At 53.2% G+C, this 15,409-nt stretch overlaps 15 non-coding genes across 15 annotated transcripts; all 15 read left to right on the forward strand.

The window, feature by feature from the left end:
- Positions 1-548: 548 nt before the first annotated feature.
- Positions 549-621, forward strand: trnar-ccu. The gene has a single exon. It is a non-coding gene; the product is annotated as a tRNA-Arg (tRNA).
- A 480-nt stretch (positions 622-1,101) lies between these two features.
- On the forward strand, positions 1,102-1,174 carry trnar-ccu. The gene has a single exon. It is a non-coding gene; the product is annotated as a tRNA-Arg (tRNA).
- A 480-nt stretch (positions 1,175-1,654) lies between these two features.
- Positions 1,655-1,727, forward strand: trnar-ucu. The gene has a single exon. It is a non-coding gene; the product is annotated as a tRNA-Arg (tRNA).
- A 2,032-nt stretch (positions 1,728-3,759) lies between these two features.
- Positions 3,760-3,832, forward strand: trnar-ccu. Its single transcript has one exon. It is a non-coding gene; the product is annotated as a tRNA-Arg (tRNA).
- Positions 3,833-6,417: 2,585 nt separating this feature from the next.
- Positions 6,418-6,490, forward strand: trnar-ccu. The gene has a single exon. It is a non-coding gene; the product is annotated as a tRNA-Arg (tRNA).
- Positions 6,491-6,970: 480 nt separating this feature from the next.
- Positions 6,971-7,043, forward strand: trnar-ccu. The gene has a single exon. It is a non-coding gene; the product is annotated as a tRNA-Arg (tRNA).
- A 480-nt stretch (positions 7,044-7,523) lies between these two features.
- On the forward strand, positions 7,524-7,596 carry trnar-ucu. The gene has a single exon. It is a non-coding gene; the product is annotated as a tRNA-Arg (tRNA).
- An 813-nt stretch (positions 7,597-8,409) lies between these two features.
- Positions 8,410-8,482, forward strand: trnar-ccu. The gene has a single exon. It is a non-coding gene; the product is annotated as a tRNA-Arg (tRNA).
- Positions 8,483-9,628: 1,146 nt separating this feature from the next.
- trnar-ccu lies at positions 9,629-9,701 on the forward strand. Its single transcript has one exon. It is a non-coding gene; the product is annotated as a tRNA-Arg (tRNA).
- An 813-nt stretch (positions 9,702-10,514) lies between these two features.
- trnar-ccu lies at positions 10,515-10,587 on the forward strand. Its single transcript has one exon. It is a non-coding gene; the product is annotated as a tRNA-Arg (tRNA).
- Positions 10,588-11,400: 813 nt separating this feature from the next.
- trnar-ccu lies at positions 11,401-11,473 on the forward strand. The gene has a single exon. It is a non-coding gene; the product is annotated as a tRNA-Arg (tRNA).
- An 813-nt stretch (positions 11,474-12,286) lies between these two features.
- On the forward strand, positions 12,287-12,359 carry trnar-ccu. The gene has a single exon. It is a non-coding gene; the product is annotated as a tRNA-Arg (tRNA).
- Positions 12,360-13,172: 813 nt separating this feature from the next.
- On the forward strand, positions 13,173-13,245 carry trnar-ccu. Its single transcript has one exon. It is a non-coding gene; the product is annotated as a tRNA-Arg (tRNA).
- An 813-nt stretch (positions 13,246-14,058) lies between these two features.
- On the forward strand, positions 14,059-14,131 carry trnar-ccu. The gene has a single exon. It is a non-coding gene; the product is annotated as a tRNA-Arg (tRNA).
- An 813-nt stretch (positions 14,132-14,944) lies between these two features.
- trnar-ccu lies at positions 14,945-15,017 on the forward strand. The gene has a single exon. It is a non-coding gene; the product is annotated as a tRNA-Arg (tRNA).
- The last annotated feature ends 392 nt before the right edge of the window (positions 15,018-15,409 follow it).

The raw sequence follows: 15,409 nt of genomic DNA on the forward strand, positions 1-15,409 counted from the left end.
CCTTGCAATCCAGTCAAACTGCAATGAGAGCTCTGGAGCTAATGGAAATGAGCAGGCAATGAGAACTGAGGCAGAGCAGAGTGGCGCAGCGGAAGCGTGCTGGGCCCATAACCCAGAGGTCGATGGATCGAAACCATCCTCTGCTAGGCCGAGTTTTTAGAGGCCTCTCCTGCGCGTTGACGCGCGCCATTTCCCTCAGAGTCTGGGCCAGCGCTGAGAACGGCGAGTGGAGGGGGCTTCCGAGTGGGGAACCTGTAGCCACTTCCACGTTTATATACACGTTCACTTCACTTAGTCTTGATCTTCCCGTCACTTTACACTGTCGTGTAAAATGCAAACATCTCTTCAAACGATCTTCTGACATGGAAACATTTCAAATCAGGAAATATAGCCATGCTCACCTGCCACAGTCAGTCTGGAGTGCTTTCTGCCGGCTCAGGGCCCGAGACCCGAAAATTCAACACAGTGGCTTTGTCCGGCTATCCCGACATTTAAAACATTCCTTTGATACCAGTGGAGCAAAGGCTCTGATGGAGCGCAGCTGGTAAGCCCCAGTGGCCTAATGGATAAGGCACTGGCCTCCTAAGCCAGGGATTGTGGGTTCGAGTCCCATCTGGGGTGAGGCGGAGCAGAGTGGCGCAGCGGAAGCGTGCTGGGCCCATAACCCAGAGGTCGATGGATCGAAACCATCCTCTGCTAGGCAGAGTTTTTAGAGGCCTCTCCTGCGCGTTGACGCGCGCCATTTCCCTCAGAGTCTGGGCCAGCGCTGAGAACGGCGAGTGGAGGGGGCTTCCGAGTGGGGAACCTGTAGCCACTTCCACGTTTATATACACGTTCACTTCACTTAGTCTTGATCTTCCCGTCACTTTACACTGTCGTGTAAAATGCAAACATCTCTTCAAACGATCTTCTGACATGGAAACATTTCAAATAAGGAAATATAGCCATGCTCACCTGCCACAGTCAGTCTGGAGTGCTTTCTGCCGGCTCAGGGCCCGAGACCCGAAAATTCAACACAGTGGCTTTGTCCGGCTATCCCGACATTTAAAACATTCCTTTGATACCAGTGGAGCAAAGGCTCTGATGGAGCGCAGCTGGTAAGCCCCAGTGGCCTAATGGATAAGGCACTGGCCTCCTAAGCCAGGGATTGTGGGTTCAAGTCCCATCTGGGGTGAGGCGGAGCAGAGTGGCGCAGCGGAAGCGTGCTGGGCCCATAACCCAGAGGTCGATGGATCGAAACCATCCTCTGCTAGGCAGAGTTTTTAGAGGCCTCTCCTGCGCGTTGACGCGCGCCATTTCCCTCAGAGTCTGGGCCAGCGCTGAGAACGGCGAGTGGAGGGGGCTTCCGAGTGGGGAACCTGTAGCCACTTCCACGTTTATATACACGTTCACTTCACTTAGTCTTGATCTTCCCGTCACTTTACACTGTCGTGTAAAATGCAAACATCTCTTCAAACGATCTTCTGACATGGAAACATTTCAAATCAGGAAATATAGCCATGCTCACCTGCCACAGTCAGTCTGGAGTGCTTTCTGCCGGCTCAGGGCCCGAGACCCGAAAATTCAACACAGTGGCTTTGTCCGGCTATCCCGACATTTAAAACATTCCTTTGATACCAGTGGAGCAAAGGCTCTGATGGAGCGCAGCTGGTAAGCCCCAGTGGCCTAATGGATAAGGCACTGGCCTTCTAAGCCAGGGATTGTGGGTTCGAGTCCCATCTGGGGTGAGGCGGAGCAGAGTGGCGCAGCGGAAGCGTGCTGGGCCCATAACCCAGAGGTCGATGGATCGAAACCATCCTCTGCTAGGCTAACCCTTTAGGTGCCACGATAGGAGAGCCGCACACATTTTGCCTTTCACAACCCACAGCCTGACACGGGAATGAAAACTACGACCGGCAGGCTTTCACTGGGGAACGTGCAGCCATTTCCGTATCCGACTACGCACCTCCTTTGACTTGTCCTGATCATCTCATCTGCATTTTCTCAAATCTGCCTTGCAATCCAGTCAAACTGCAATGAGAGCTCTGGAGCTAATGGAAATGAGCAGGCAATGAGAACTGAGGCAGAGCAGAGTGGCGCAGCGGAAGCGTGCTGGGCCCATAACCCAGAGGTCGATGGATCGAAACCATCCTCTGCTAGGCCGAGTTTTTAGAGGCCTCTCCTGCGCGTTGACGCGCGCCATTTTCCTCAGAGTCTGGGCCAGCGCTGAGAACGGCGAGTGGAGGGGGCTTCCGAGTGGGGAACCTGTAGCCACTTCCACATTTATATACACGTTCACTTCACTTAGTCTTGATCTTCCCCTCACTTTACACTGTCGTGTAAAATGCAAACATCTCTTCAAACGATCTTCTGACATGGAAACATTTCAAATCAGGAAATATAGCCATGCTCACCTGCCACAGTCAGTCTGGAGTGCTTTCTGCCAGCTCAGGGCCCGAGACCCGAAAATTCAACACAGTGGCTTTGTCCGGCTATCCCGACATTTAAAACATTCCTTTCATAACAGTGGAGCAAAGGCTCTGATGGAGCACAGCTGGTAAGCCCCAGTGGCCTAATGGATAAGGCACTGGCCTCCTAAGCCAGGGATTGTGGGTTCGAGTCCCCTCTGGGGTGAGGCGGAGCAGAGTGGCGCAGCGGAAGCGTGCTGGGCCCATAACCCAGAGGTCGATGGATCGAAACCATCCTCTGCTAGGCTAACCCTTTAGGTGCCACGATAGGAGAGCCGCACACATTTTGCCTTTCACAACCCACAGCCTGACACGGGAATGAAAACTACGACCGGCAGGCTTTCACTGGGGAACGTGCAGCCATTTCCGTATCCGACTACGCACCTCCTTTGACTTGTCCTGATCATCTCATCTGCATTTTCTCAAATCTGCCTTGCAATCCAGTCAAACTGCAATGAGAGCTCTGGAGCTAATGGAAATGAGCAGGCAATGAGAACTGAGGCAGAGCAGAGTGGCGCAGCGGAAGCGTGCTGGGCCCATAACCCAGAGGTCGATGGATCGAAACCATCCTCTGCTAGGCTAACCCTTTAGGTGCCACGATAGGAGAGCCGCACACATTTTGCCTTTCACAACCCACAGCCTGACACGGGAATGAAAACTACGACCGGCAGGCTTTCACTGGGGAACGTGCAGCCATTTCCGTATCCGACTACGCACCTCCTTTGACTTGTCCTGATCATCTCATCTGCATTTTCTCAAATCTGCCTTGCAATCCAGTCAAACTGCAATGAGAGCTCTGGAGCTAATGGAAATGAGCAGGCAATGAGAACTGAGGCAGAGCAGAGTGGCGCAGCGGAAGCGTGCTGGGCCCATAACCCAGAGGTCGATGGATCGAAACCATCCTCTGCTAGGCCGAGTTTTTAGAGGCCTCTCCTGCGCGTTGACGCGCGCCATTTCCCTCAGAGTCTGGGCCAGCGCTGAGAACGGCGAGTGGAGGGGGCTTCCGAGTGGGGAACCTGTAGCCACTTCCACGTTTATATACACGTTCACTTCACTTAGTCTTGATCTTCCCGTCACTTTACACTGTCGTGTAAAATGCAAACATCTCTTCAAACGATCTTCTGACATGGAAACATTTCAAATCAGGAAATATAGCCATGCTCACCTGCCACAGTCAGTCTGGAGTGCTTTCTGCCGGCTCAGGGCCCGAGACCCGAAAATTCAACACAGTGGCTTTGTCCGGCTATCCCGACATTTAAAACATTCCTTTGATACCAGTGGAGCAAAGGCTCTGATGGAGCGCAGCTGGTAAGCCCCAGTGGCCTAATGGATAAGGCACTGGCCTCCTAAGCCAGGGATTGTGGGTTCAAGTCCCATCTGGGGTGAGGCGGAGCAGAGTGACGCAGCGGAAGCGTGCTGGGCCCATAACCCAGAGGTCGATGGATCGAAACCATCCTCTGCTAGGCCGAGTTTTTAGAGGCCTCTCCTGCGCGTTGACGCGCGCCATTTCCCTCAGAGTCTGGGCCAGCGCTGAGAACGGCGAGTGGAGGGGGCTTCCGAGTGGGGAACCTGTAGCCACTTCCACGTTTATATACACGTTCACTTCACTTAGTCTTGATCTTCCCGTCACTTTACACTGTCGTGTAAAATGCAAACATCTCTTCAAACGATCTTCTGACATGGAAACATTTCAAATCAGGAAATATAGCCATGCTCACCTGCCACAGTCAGTCTGGAGTGCTTTCTGCCGGCTCAGGGCCCGAGACCCGAAAATTCAACACAGTGGCTTTGTCCGGCTATCCCGACATTTAAAACATTCCTTTGATACCAGTGGAGCAAAGGCTCTGATGGAGCGCAGCTGGTAAGCCCCAGTGGCCTAATGGATAAGGCACTAGCCTCCTAAGCCAGGGATTGTGGGTTCGAGTCCCATCTGGGGTGAGGCGGAGCAGAGTGGCGCAGCGGAAGCGTGCTGGGCCCATAACCCAGAGGTCGATGGATCGAAACCATCCTCTGCTAGGCTAACCCTTTAGGTGCCACGATAGGAGAGCCGCACACATTTTGCCTTTCACAACCCACAGCCTGACACGGGAATGAAAACTACGACCGGCAGGCTATCACTGGGGAACGTGCAGCCATTTTCGTATCCGACAACGCACCTCCTTTGACTTGTCCTGATCATCTCATCTGCATTTTCTCAAATCTGCCTTGCAATCCAGTCAAACTGCAATGAGAGCTCTGGAGCTAATGGAAATGAGCAGGCAATGAGAACTGAGGCAAAGCAGAGTGGCGCAGCGGAAGCGTGCTGGGCCCATAACCCAGAGGTCGATGGATCGAAACCATCCTCTGCTAGGCTAACCCTTTAGGTGCCACGATAGGAGAGCCGCACACATTTTGCCTTTCACAACCCACAGCCTGACACGGGAATGAAAACTACGACCGGCAGGCTTTCACTGGGGAACGTGCAGCCATTTCCGTATCCGACTACGCACCTCCTTTGACTTGTCCTGATCATCTCATCTGCATTTTCTCAAATCTGCCTTGCAATCCAGTCAAACTGCAATGAGAGCTCTGGAGCTAATGGAAATGAGCAGGCAATGAGAACTGAGGCAGAGCAGAGTGGCGCAGCGGAAGCGTGCTGGGCCCATAACCCAGAGGTCGATGGATCGAAACCATCCTCTGCTAGGCCGAGTTTTTAGAGGCCTCTCCTGCGCGTTGACGCGCGCCATTTCCCTCAGAGTCTGGGCCAGCGCTGAGAACGGCGAGTGGAGGGGGCTTCCGAGTGGGGAACCTGTAGCCACTTCCACATTTATATACACGTTCACTTCACTTATTCTTGATCTTCCCCTCACTTTACACTGTCGTGTAAAATGCAAACATCTCTTCAAACGATCTTCTGACATGGAAACATTTCAAATCAGGAAATATAGCCATGCTCACCTGCCACAGTCAGTCTGGAGTGCTTTCTGCCAGCTCAGGGCCCGAGACCCGAAAATTCAACACAGTGGCTTTGTCCGGCTATCCCGACATTTAAAACATTCCTTTCATAACAGTGGAGCAAAGGCTCTGATGGAGCACAGCTGGTAAGCCCCAGTGGCCTAATGGATAAGGCACTGGCCTCCTAAGCCAGGGATTGTGGGTTCGAGTCCCCTCTGGGGTGAGGCGGAGCAGAGTGGCGCAGCGGAAGCGTGCTGGGCCCATAACCCAGAGGTCGATGGATCGAAACCATCCTCTGCTAGGCTAACCCTTTAGGTGCCACGATAGGAGAGCCGCACACATTTTGCCTTTCACAACCCACAGCCTGACACGGGAATGAAAACTACGACCGGCAGGCTTTCACTGGGGAACGTGCAGCCATTTCCGTATCCGACTACGCACCTCCTTTGACTTGTCCTGATCATCTCATCTGCATTTTCTCAAATCTGCCTTGCAATCCAGTCAAACTGCAATGAGAGCTCTGGAGCTAATGGAAATGAGCAGGCAATGAGAACTGAGGCAGAGCAGAGTGGCGCAGCGGAAGCGTGCTGGGCCCATAACCCAGAGGTCGATGGATCGAAACCATCCTCTGCTAGGCCGAGTTTTTAGAGGCCTCTCCTGCGCGTTGACGCGCGCCATTTCCCTCAGAGTCTGGGCCAGCGCTGAGAACGGCGAGTGGAGGGGGCTTCCGAGTGGGGAACCTGTAGCCACTTCCACGTTTATATACACGTTCACTTCACTTAGTCTTGATCTTCCCGTCACTTTACACTGTCGTGTAAAATGCAAACATCTCTTCAAACGATCTTCTGACATGGAAACATTTCAAATCAGGAAATATAGCCATGCTCACCTGCCACAGTCAGTCTGGAGTGCTTTCTGCCGGCTCAGGGCCCGAGACCCGAAAATTCAACACAGTGGCTTTGTCCGGCTATCCCGACATTTAAAACATTCCTTTGATACCAGTGGAGCAAAGGCTCTGATGGAGCGCAGCTGGTAAGCCCCAGTGGCCTAATGGATAAGGCACTGGCCTCCTAAGCCAGGGATTGTGGGTTCGAGTCCCATCTGGGGTGAGGCGGAGCAGAGTGGCGCAGCGGAAGCGTGCTGGGCCCATAACCCAGAGGTCGATGGATCGAAACCATCCTCTGCTAGGCAGAGTTTTTAGAGGCCTCTCCTGCGCGTTGACGCGCGCCATTTCCCTCAGAGTCTGGGCCAGCGCTGAGAACGGCGAGTGGAGGGGGCTTCCGAGTGGGGAACCTGTAGCCACTTCCACGTTTATATACACGTTCACTTCACTTAGTCTTGATCTTCCCGTCACTTTACACTGTCGTGTAAAATGCAAACATCTCTTCAAACGATCTTCTGACATGGAAACATTTCAAATAAGGAAATATAGCCATGCTCACCTGCCACAGTCAGTCTGGAGTGCTTTCTGCCGGCTCAGGGCCCGAGACCCGAAAATTCAACACAGTGGCTTTGTCCGGCTATCCCGACATTTAAAACATTCCTTTGATACCAGTGGAGCAAAGGCTCTGATGGAGCGCAGCTGGTAAGCCCCAGTGGCCTAATGGATAAGGCACTGGCCTCCTAAGCCAGGGATTGTGGGTTCAAGTCCCATCTGGGGTGAGGCGGAGCAGAGTGGCGCAGCGGAAGCGTGCTGGGCCCATAACCCAGAGGTCGATGGATCGAAACCATCCTCTGCTAGGCAGAGTTTTTAGAGGCCTCTCCTGCGCGTTGACGCGCGCCATTTCCCTCAGAGTCTGGGCCAGCGCTGAGAACGGCGAGTGGAGGGGGCTTCCGAGTGGGGAACCTGTAGCCACTTCCACGTTTATATACACGTTCACTTCACTTAGTCTTGATCTTCCCGTCACTTTACACTGTCGTGTAAAATGCAAACATCTCTTCAAACGATCTTCTGACATGGAAACATTTCAAATCAGGAAATATAGCCATGCTCACCTGCCACAGTCAGTCTGGAGTGCTTTCTGCCGGCTCAGGGCCCGAGACCCGAAAATTCAACACAGTGGCTTTGTCCGGCTATCCCGACATTTAAAACATTCCTTTGATACCAGTGGAGCAAAGGCTCTGATGGAGCGCAGCTGGTAAGCCCCAGTGGCCTAATGGATAAGGCACTGGCCTTCTAAGCCAGGGATTGTGGGTTCGAGTCCCATCTGGGGTGAGGCGGAGCAGAGTGGCGCAGCGGAAGCGTGCTGGGCCCATAACCCAGAGGTCGATGGATCGAAACCATCCTCTGCTAGGCTAACCCTTTAGGTGCCACGATAGGAGAGCCGCACACATTTTGCCTTTCACAACCCACAGCCTGACACGGGAATGAAAACTACGACCGGCAGGCTTTCACTGGGGAACGTGCAGCCATTTCCGTATCCGACTACGCACCTCCTTTGACTTGTCCTGATCATCTCATCTGCATTTTCTCAAATCTGCCTTGCAATCCAGTCAAACTGCAATGAGAGCTCTGGAGCTAATGGAAATGAGCAGGCAATGAGAACTGAGGCAGAGCAGAGTGGCGCAGCGGAAGCGTGCTGGGCCCATAACCCAGAGGTCGATGGATCGAAACCATCCTCTGCTAGGCCGAGTTTTTAGAGGCCTCTCCTGCGCGTTGACGCGCGCCATTTTCCTCAGAGTCTGGGCCAGCGCTGAGAACGGCGAGTGGAGGGGGCTTCCGAGTGGGGAACCTGTAGCCACTTCCACATTTATATACACGTTCACTTCACTTAGTCTTGATCTTCCCCTCACTTTACACTGTCGTGTAAAATGCAAACATCTCTTCAAACGATCTTCTGACATGGAAACATTTCAAATCAGGAAATATAGCCATGCTCACCTGCCACAGTCAGTCTGGAGTGCTTTCTGCCAGCTCAGGGCCCGAGACCCGAAAATTCAACACAGTGGCTTTGTCCGGCTATCCCGACATTTAAAACATTCCTTTCATAACAGTGGAGCAAAGGCTCTGATGGAGCACAGCTGGTAAGCCCCAGTGGCCTAATGGATAAGGCACTGGCCTCCTAAGCCAGGGATTGTGGGTTCGAGTCCCCTCTGGGGTGAGGCGGAGCAGAGTGGCGCAGCGGAAGCGTGCTGGGCCCATAACCCAGAGGTCGATGGATCGAAACCATCCTCTGCTAGGCTAACCCTTTAGGTGCCACGATAGGAGAGCCGCACACATTTTGCCTTTCACAACCCACAGCCTGACACGGGAATGAAAACTACGACCGGCAGGCTTTCACTGGGGAACGTGCAGCCATTTCCGTATCCGACTACGCACCTCCTTTGACTTGTCCTGATCATCTCATCTGCATTTTCTCAAATCTGCCTTGCAATCCAGTCAAACTGCAATGAGAGCTCTGGAGCTAATGGAAATGAGCAGGCAATGAGAACTGAGGCAGAGCAGAGTGGCGCAGCGGAAGCGTGCTGGGCCCATAACCCAGAGGTCGATGGATCGAAACCATCCTCTGCTAGGCTAACCCTTTAGGTGCCACGATAGGAGAGCCGCACACATTTTGCCTTTCACAACCCACAGCCTGACACGGGAATGAAAACTACGACCGGCAGGCTTTCACTGGGGAACGTGCAGCCATTTCCGTATCCGACTACGCACCTCCTTTGACTTGTCCTGATCATCTCATCTGCATTTTCTCAAATCTGCCTTGCAATCCAGTCAAACTGCAATGAGAGCACTGGAGCTAATGGAAATGAGCAGGCAATGAGAACTGAGGCAGAGCAGAGTGGCGCAGCGGAAGCGTGCTGGGCCCATAACCCAGAGGTCGATGGATCGAAACCATCCTCTGCTAGGCCGAGTTTTTAGAGGCCTCTCCTGCGCGTTGACGCGCGCCATTTCCCTCAGAGTCTGGGCCAGCGCTGAGAACGGCGAGTGGAGGGGGCTTCCGAGTGGGGAACCTGTAGCCACTTCCACGTTTATATACACGTTCACTTCACTTAGTCTTGATCTTCCCGTCACTTTACACTGTCGTGTAAAATGCAAACATCTCTTCAAACGATCTTCTGACATGGAAACATTTCAAATCAGGAAATATAGCCATGCTCACCTGCCACAGTCAGTCTGGAGTGCTTTCTGCCGGCTCAGGGCCCGAGACCCGAAAATTCAACACAGTGGCTTTGTCCGGCTATCCCGACATTTAAAACATTCCTTTGATACCAGTGGAGCAAAGGCTCTGATGGAGCGCAGCTGGTAAGCCCCAGTGGCCTAATGGATAAGGCACTGGCCTCCTAAGCCAGGGATTGTGGGTTCGAGTCCCATCTGGGGTGAGGCGGAGCAGAGTGGCGCAGCGGAAGCGTGCTGGGCCCATAACCCAGAGGTCGATGGATCGAAACCATCATCTGCTAGGCTAACCCTTTAGGTGCCACGATAGGAGAGCCGCACACATTTTGCCTTTCACAACCCACAGCCTGACACGGGAATGAAAACTACGACCGGCAGGCTTTCGCTGGGGAACGTGCAGCCATTTCCGTATCCGACTACGCACCTCCTTTGACTTGTCCTGATCATCTCATCTGCATTTTCTCAAATCTGCCTTGCAATCCAGTCAAACTGCAATGAGAGCACTGGAGCTAATGGAAATGAGCAGGCAATGAGAACTGAGGCAGAGCAGAGTGGCGCAGCGGAAGCGTGCTGGGCCCATAACCCAGAGGTCGATGGATCGAAACCATCCTCTGCTAGGCCGAGTTTTTAGAGGCCTCTCCTGCGCGTTGACGCGCGCCATTTCCCTCAGAGTCTGGGCCAGCGCTGAGAACGGCGAGTGGAGGGGGCTTCCGAGTGGGGAACCTGTAGCCACTTCCACGTTTATATACACGTTCACTTCACTTAGTCTTGATCTTCCCGTCACTTTACACTGTCGTGTAAAATGCAAACATCTCTTCAAACGATCTTCTGACATGGAAACATTTCAAATCAGGAAATATAGCCATGCTCACCTGCCACAGTCAGTCTGGAGTGCTTTCTGCCGGCTCAGGGCCCGAGACCCGAAAATTCAACACAGTGGCTTTGTCCGGCTATCCCGACATTTAAAACATTCCTTTGATACCAGTGGAGCAAAGGCTCTGATGGAGCGCAGCTGGTAAGCCCCAGTGGCCTAATGGATAAGGCACTGGCCTCCTAAGCCAGGGATTGTGGGTTCGAGTCCCATCTGGGGTGAGGCGGAGCAGAGTGGCACAGCGGAAGCGTGCTGGGCCCATAACCCAGAGGTCGATGGATCGAAACCATCATCTGCTAGGCTAACCCTTTAGGTGCCACGATAGGAGAGCCGCACACATTTTGCCTTTCACAACCCACAGCCTGACACGGGAATGAAAACTACGACCGGCAGGCTTTCGCTGGGGAACGTGCAGCCATTTCCGTATCCGACTACGCACCTCCTTTGACTTGTCCTGATCATCTCATCTGCATTTTCTCAAATCTGCCTTGCAATCCAGTCAAACTGCAATGAGAGCACTGGAGCTAATGGAAATGAGCAGGCAATGAGAACTGAGGCAGAGCAGAGTGGCGCAGCGGAAGCGTGCTGGGCCCATAACCCAGAGGTCGATGGATCGAAACCATCCTCTGCTAGGCCGAGTTTTTAGAGGCCTCTCCTGCGCGTTGACGCGCGCCATTTCCCTCAGAGTCTGGGCCAGCGCTGAGAACGGCGAGTGGAGGGGGCTTCCGAGTGGGGAACCTGTAGCCACTTCCACGTTTATATACACGTTCACTTCACTTAGTCTTGATCTTCCCGTCACTTTACACTGTCGTGTAAAATGCAAACATCTCTTCAAACGATCTTCTGACATGGAAACATTTCAAATCAGGAAATATAGCCATGCTCACCTGCCACAGTCAGTCTGGAGTGCTTTCTGCCGGCTCAGGGCCCGAGACCCGAAAATTCAACACAGTGGCTTTGTCCGGCTATCCCGACATTTAAAACATTCCTTTGATACCAGTGGAGCAAAGGCTCTGATGGAGCGCAGCTGGTAAGCCCCAGTGGCCTAATGGATAAGGCACTGGCCTCCTAAGCCAGGGATTGTGGGTTCGAGTCCCATCTGGGGTGAGGCGGAGCAGAGTGGCGCAGCGGAAGCGTGCTGGGCCCATAACCCAGAGGTCGATGGATCGAAACCATCCTCTGCTAGGCTAACCCTTTAGGTGCCACGATAGGAGAGCCGCACACATTTTGCCTTTCACAACCCACAGCCTGACACGGGAATGAAAACTACGACCGGCAGGCTTTCACTGGGGAACGTGCAGCCATTTCCGTATCCGACTACGCACCTCCTTTGACTTGTCCTGATCATCTCATCTGCATTTTCTCAAATCTGCCTTGCAATCCAGTCAAACTGCAATGAGAGCACTGGAGCTAATGGAAATGAGCAGGCAATGAGAACTGAGGCAGAGCAGAGTGGCGCAGCGGAAGCGTGCTGGGCCCATAACCCAGAGGTCGATGGATCGAAACCATCCTCTGCTAGGCCGAGTTTTTAGAGGCCTCTCCTGCGCGTTGACGCGCGCCATTTCCCTCAGAGTCTGGGCCAGCGCTGAGAACGGCGAGTGGAGGGGGCTTCCGAGTGGGGAACCTGTAGCCACTTCCACGTTTATATACACGTTCACTTCACTTAGTCTTGATCTTCCCGTCACTTTACACTGTCGTGTAAAATGCAAACATCTCTTCAAACGATCTTCTGACATGGAAACATTTCAAATCAGGAAATATAGCCATGCTCACCTGCCACAGTCAGTCTGGAGTGCTTTCTGCCGGCTCAGGGCCCGAGACCCGAAAATTCAACACAGTGGCTTTGTCCGGCTATCCCGACATTTAAAACATTCCTTTGATACCAGTGGAGCAAAGGCTCTGATGGAGCGCAGCTGGTAAGCCCCAGTGGCCTAATGGATAAGGCACTGGCCTCCTAAGCCAGGGATTGTGGGTTCGAGTCCCATCTGGGGTGAGGCGGAGCAGAGTGGCGCAGCGGAAGCGTGCTGGGCCCATAACCCAGAGGTCGATGGATCGAAACCATCATCTGCTAGGCTAACCCTTTAGGTGCCACGATAGGAGAGCCGCACACATTTTGCCTTTCACAACCCACAGCCTGACACGGGAATGAAAACTACGACCGGCAGGCTTTCGCTGGGGAACGTGCAGCCATTTCCGTATCCGACTACGCACCTCCTTTGACTTGTCCTGATCATCTCATCTGCATTTTCTCAAATCTGCCTTGCAATCCAGTCAAACTGCAATGAGAGCACTGGAGCTAATGGAAATGAGCAGGCAATGAGAACTGAGGCAGAGCAGAGTGGCGCAGCGGAAGCGTGCTGGGCCCATAACCCAGAGGTCGATGGATCGAAACCATCCTCTGCTAGGCCGAGTTTTTAGAGGCCTCTCCTGCGCGTTGACGCGCGCCATTTCCCTCAGAGTCTGGGCCAGCGCTGAGAACGGCGAGTGGAGGGGGCTTCCGAGTGGGGAACCTGTAGCCACTTCCACGTTTATATACACGTTCACTTCACTTAGTCTTGATCTTCCCGTCACTTTACACTGTCGTGTAAAATGCAAACATCTCTTCAAACGATCTTCTGACATGGAAACATTTCAAATCAGGAAATATAGCCATGCTCACCTGCCACAGTCAGTCTGGAGTGCTTTCTGCCGGCTCAGGGCCCGAGACCCGAAAATTCAACACAGTGGCTTTGTCCGGCTATCCCGACATTTAAAACATTCCTTTGATACCAGTGGAGCAAAGGCTCTGATGGAGCGCAGCTGGTAAGCCCCAGTGGCCTAATGGATAAGGCACTGGCCTCCTAAGCCAGGGATTGTGGGTTCGAGTCCCATCTGGGGTGAGGCGGAGCAGAGTGGCGCAGCGGAAGCGTCCTGGGCCCATAACCCAGAGGTCGATGGATCGAAACCATCCTCTGCTAGGCTAACCCTTTAGGTGCCACGATAGGAGAGCCGCACACATTTTGCCTTTCACAACCCACAGCCTGACACGGGAATGAAAACTACGACCGGCAGGCTTTCACTGGGGAACGTGCAGCCATTTCCGTATCCGACTACGCACCTCCTTTGACTTGTCCTGATCATCTCATCTGCATTTTCTCAAATCTGCCTTGCAATTCAGTCAAACTGCAATGAGAGCACTGGAGCTAATGGAAATGAGCAGGCAATGAGAACTGAGGCAGAGCAGAGTGGCGCAGCGGAAGCGTGCTGGGCCCATAACCCAGAGGTCGATGGATCGAAACCATCCTCTGCTAGGCCGAGTTTTTAGAGGCCTCTCCTGCGCGTTGACGCGCGCCATTTCCCTCAGAGTCTGGGCCAGCGCTGAGAACGGCGAGTGGAGGGGGCTTCCGAGTGGGGAACCTGTAGCCACTTCCACGTTTATATACACGTTCACTTCACTTAGTCTTGATCTTCCCGTCACTTTACACTGTCGTGTAAAATGCAAACATCTCTTCAAACGATCTTCTGACATGGAAACATTTCAAATCAGGAAATATAGCCATGCTCACCTGCCACAGTCAGTCTGGAGTGCTTTCTGCCGGCTCAGGGCCCGAGACCCGAAAATTCAACACAGTGGCTTTGTCCGGCTATCCCGACATTTAAAACATTCCTTTGATACCAGTGGAGCAAAGGCTCTGATGGAGCGCAGCTGGTAAGCCCCAGTGGCCTAATGGATAAGGCACTGGCCTCCTAAGCCAGGGATTGTGGGTTCGAGTCCCATCTGGGGTGAGGCGGAGCAGAGTGGCGCAGCGGAAGCGTGCTGGGCCCATAACCCAGAGGTCGATGGATCGAAACCATCCTCTGCTACGCTAACCCTTTAGGTGCCACGATAGGAGAGCCGCACACATTTTGCCTTTCACAACCCACAGCCTGACACGGGAATGAAAACTACGACCGGCAGGCTTTCACTGGGGAACGTGCAGCCATTTCCGTATCCGACTACGCACCTCCTTTGACTTGTCCTGATCATCTCATCTGCATTTTCTCAAATCTGCCTTGCAATCCAGTCAAACTGCAATGAGAGCACTGGAGCTAATGGAAATGAGCAGGCAATGAGAACTGAGGCAGAGCAGAGTGGCGCAGCGGAAGCGTGCTGGGCCCATAACCCAGAGGTCGATGGATCGAAACCATCCTCTGCTAGGCCGAGTTTTTAGAGGCCTCTCCTGCGCGTTGACGCGCGCCATTTCCCTCAGAGTCTGGGCCAGCGCTGAGAACGGCGAGTGGAGGGGGCTTCCGAGTGGGGAACCTGTAGCCACTTCCACGTTTATGTACACGTTCACTTCACTTAGTCTTGAACTTCCCGTCACTTTACACTGTCGTGTAAAATGCAAACATCTCTTCAAATGATCTTCTGACATGGAAACATTTCAAATCATGAAATATAGCCATGCTCACCTGCCACAGTCAGTCTGGAGTGCTTTCTGCCGGCTCAGGGCCCGAGACCCGAAAATTCAACACAGTGGCTTTGTCCGGCTATCCCGACATTTAAAACATTCCTTTGATACCAGTGGAGCAAAGGCTCTGATGGAGCGCAGCTGGTAAGCCCCAGTGGCCTAATGGATAAGGCACTGGCCTCCTAAGCCAGGGATTGTGGGTTCGAGTCCCATCTGGGGTGAGGCGGAGCAGAGTGGCGCAGCGGAAGCGTGCTGGGCCCATAACCCAGAGGTCGATGGATCGAAACCATCCTCTGCTAGGCTAACCCTTTAGGTGCCACGATAGGAGAGCCGCACACATTTTGCCTTTCACAACCCACAGCCTGACACGGGAATGAAAACTACGACCGGCAGGCTTTCACTGGGGAACGTGCAGCCATTTCCGTATCCGACTACGCACCTCCTTTGACTTGTCCTGATCATCTCATCTGCATTTTCTCAAATCTGCCTTGCAATCCAGTCAAACTGCAATGAGAGCTCTGGAGCTAATGGAAATGAGCAGGCAATGAGAACTGAGGCAGAGCAGAGTGGCGCAGCGGAAGCGTGCTGGGCCCATAACCCAGAGGTCGATGGA

This window comes from Alosa sapidissima, chromosome 21 (assembly GCF_018492685.1).
Source record: "Alosa sapidissima isolate fAloSap1 chromosome 21, fAloSap1.pri, whole genome shotgun sequence".
Classification (NCBI taxonomy): Eukaryota; Metazoa; Chordata; class Actinopteri; order Clupeiformes; family Clupeidae; genus Alosa; species Alosa sapidissima.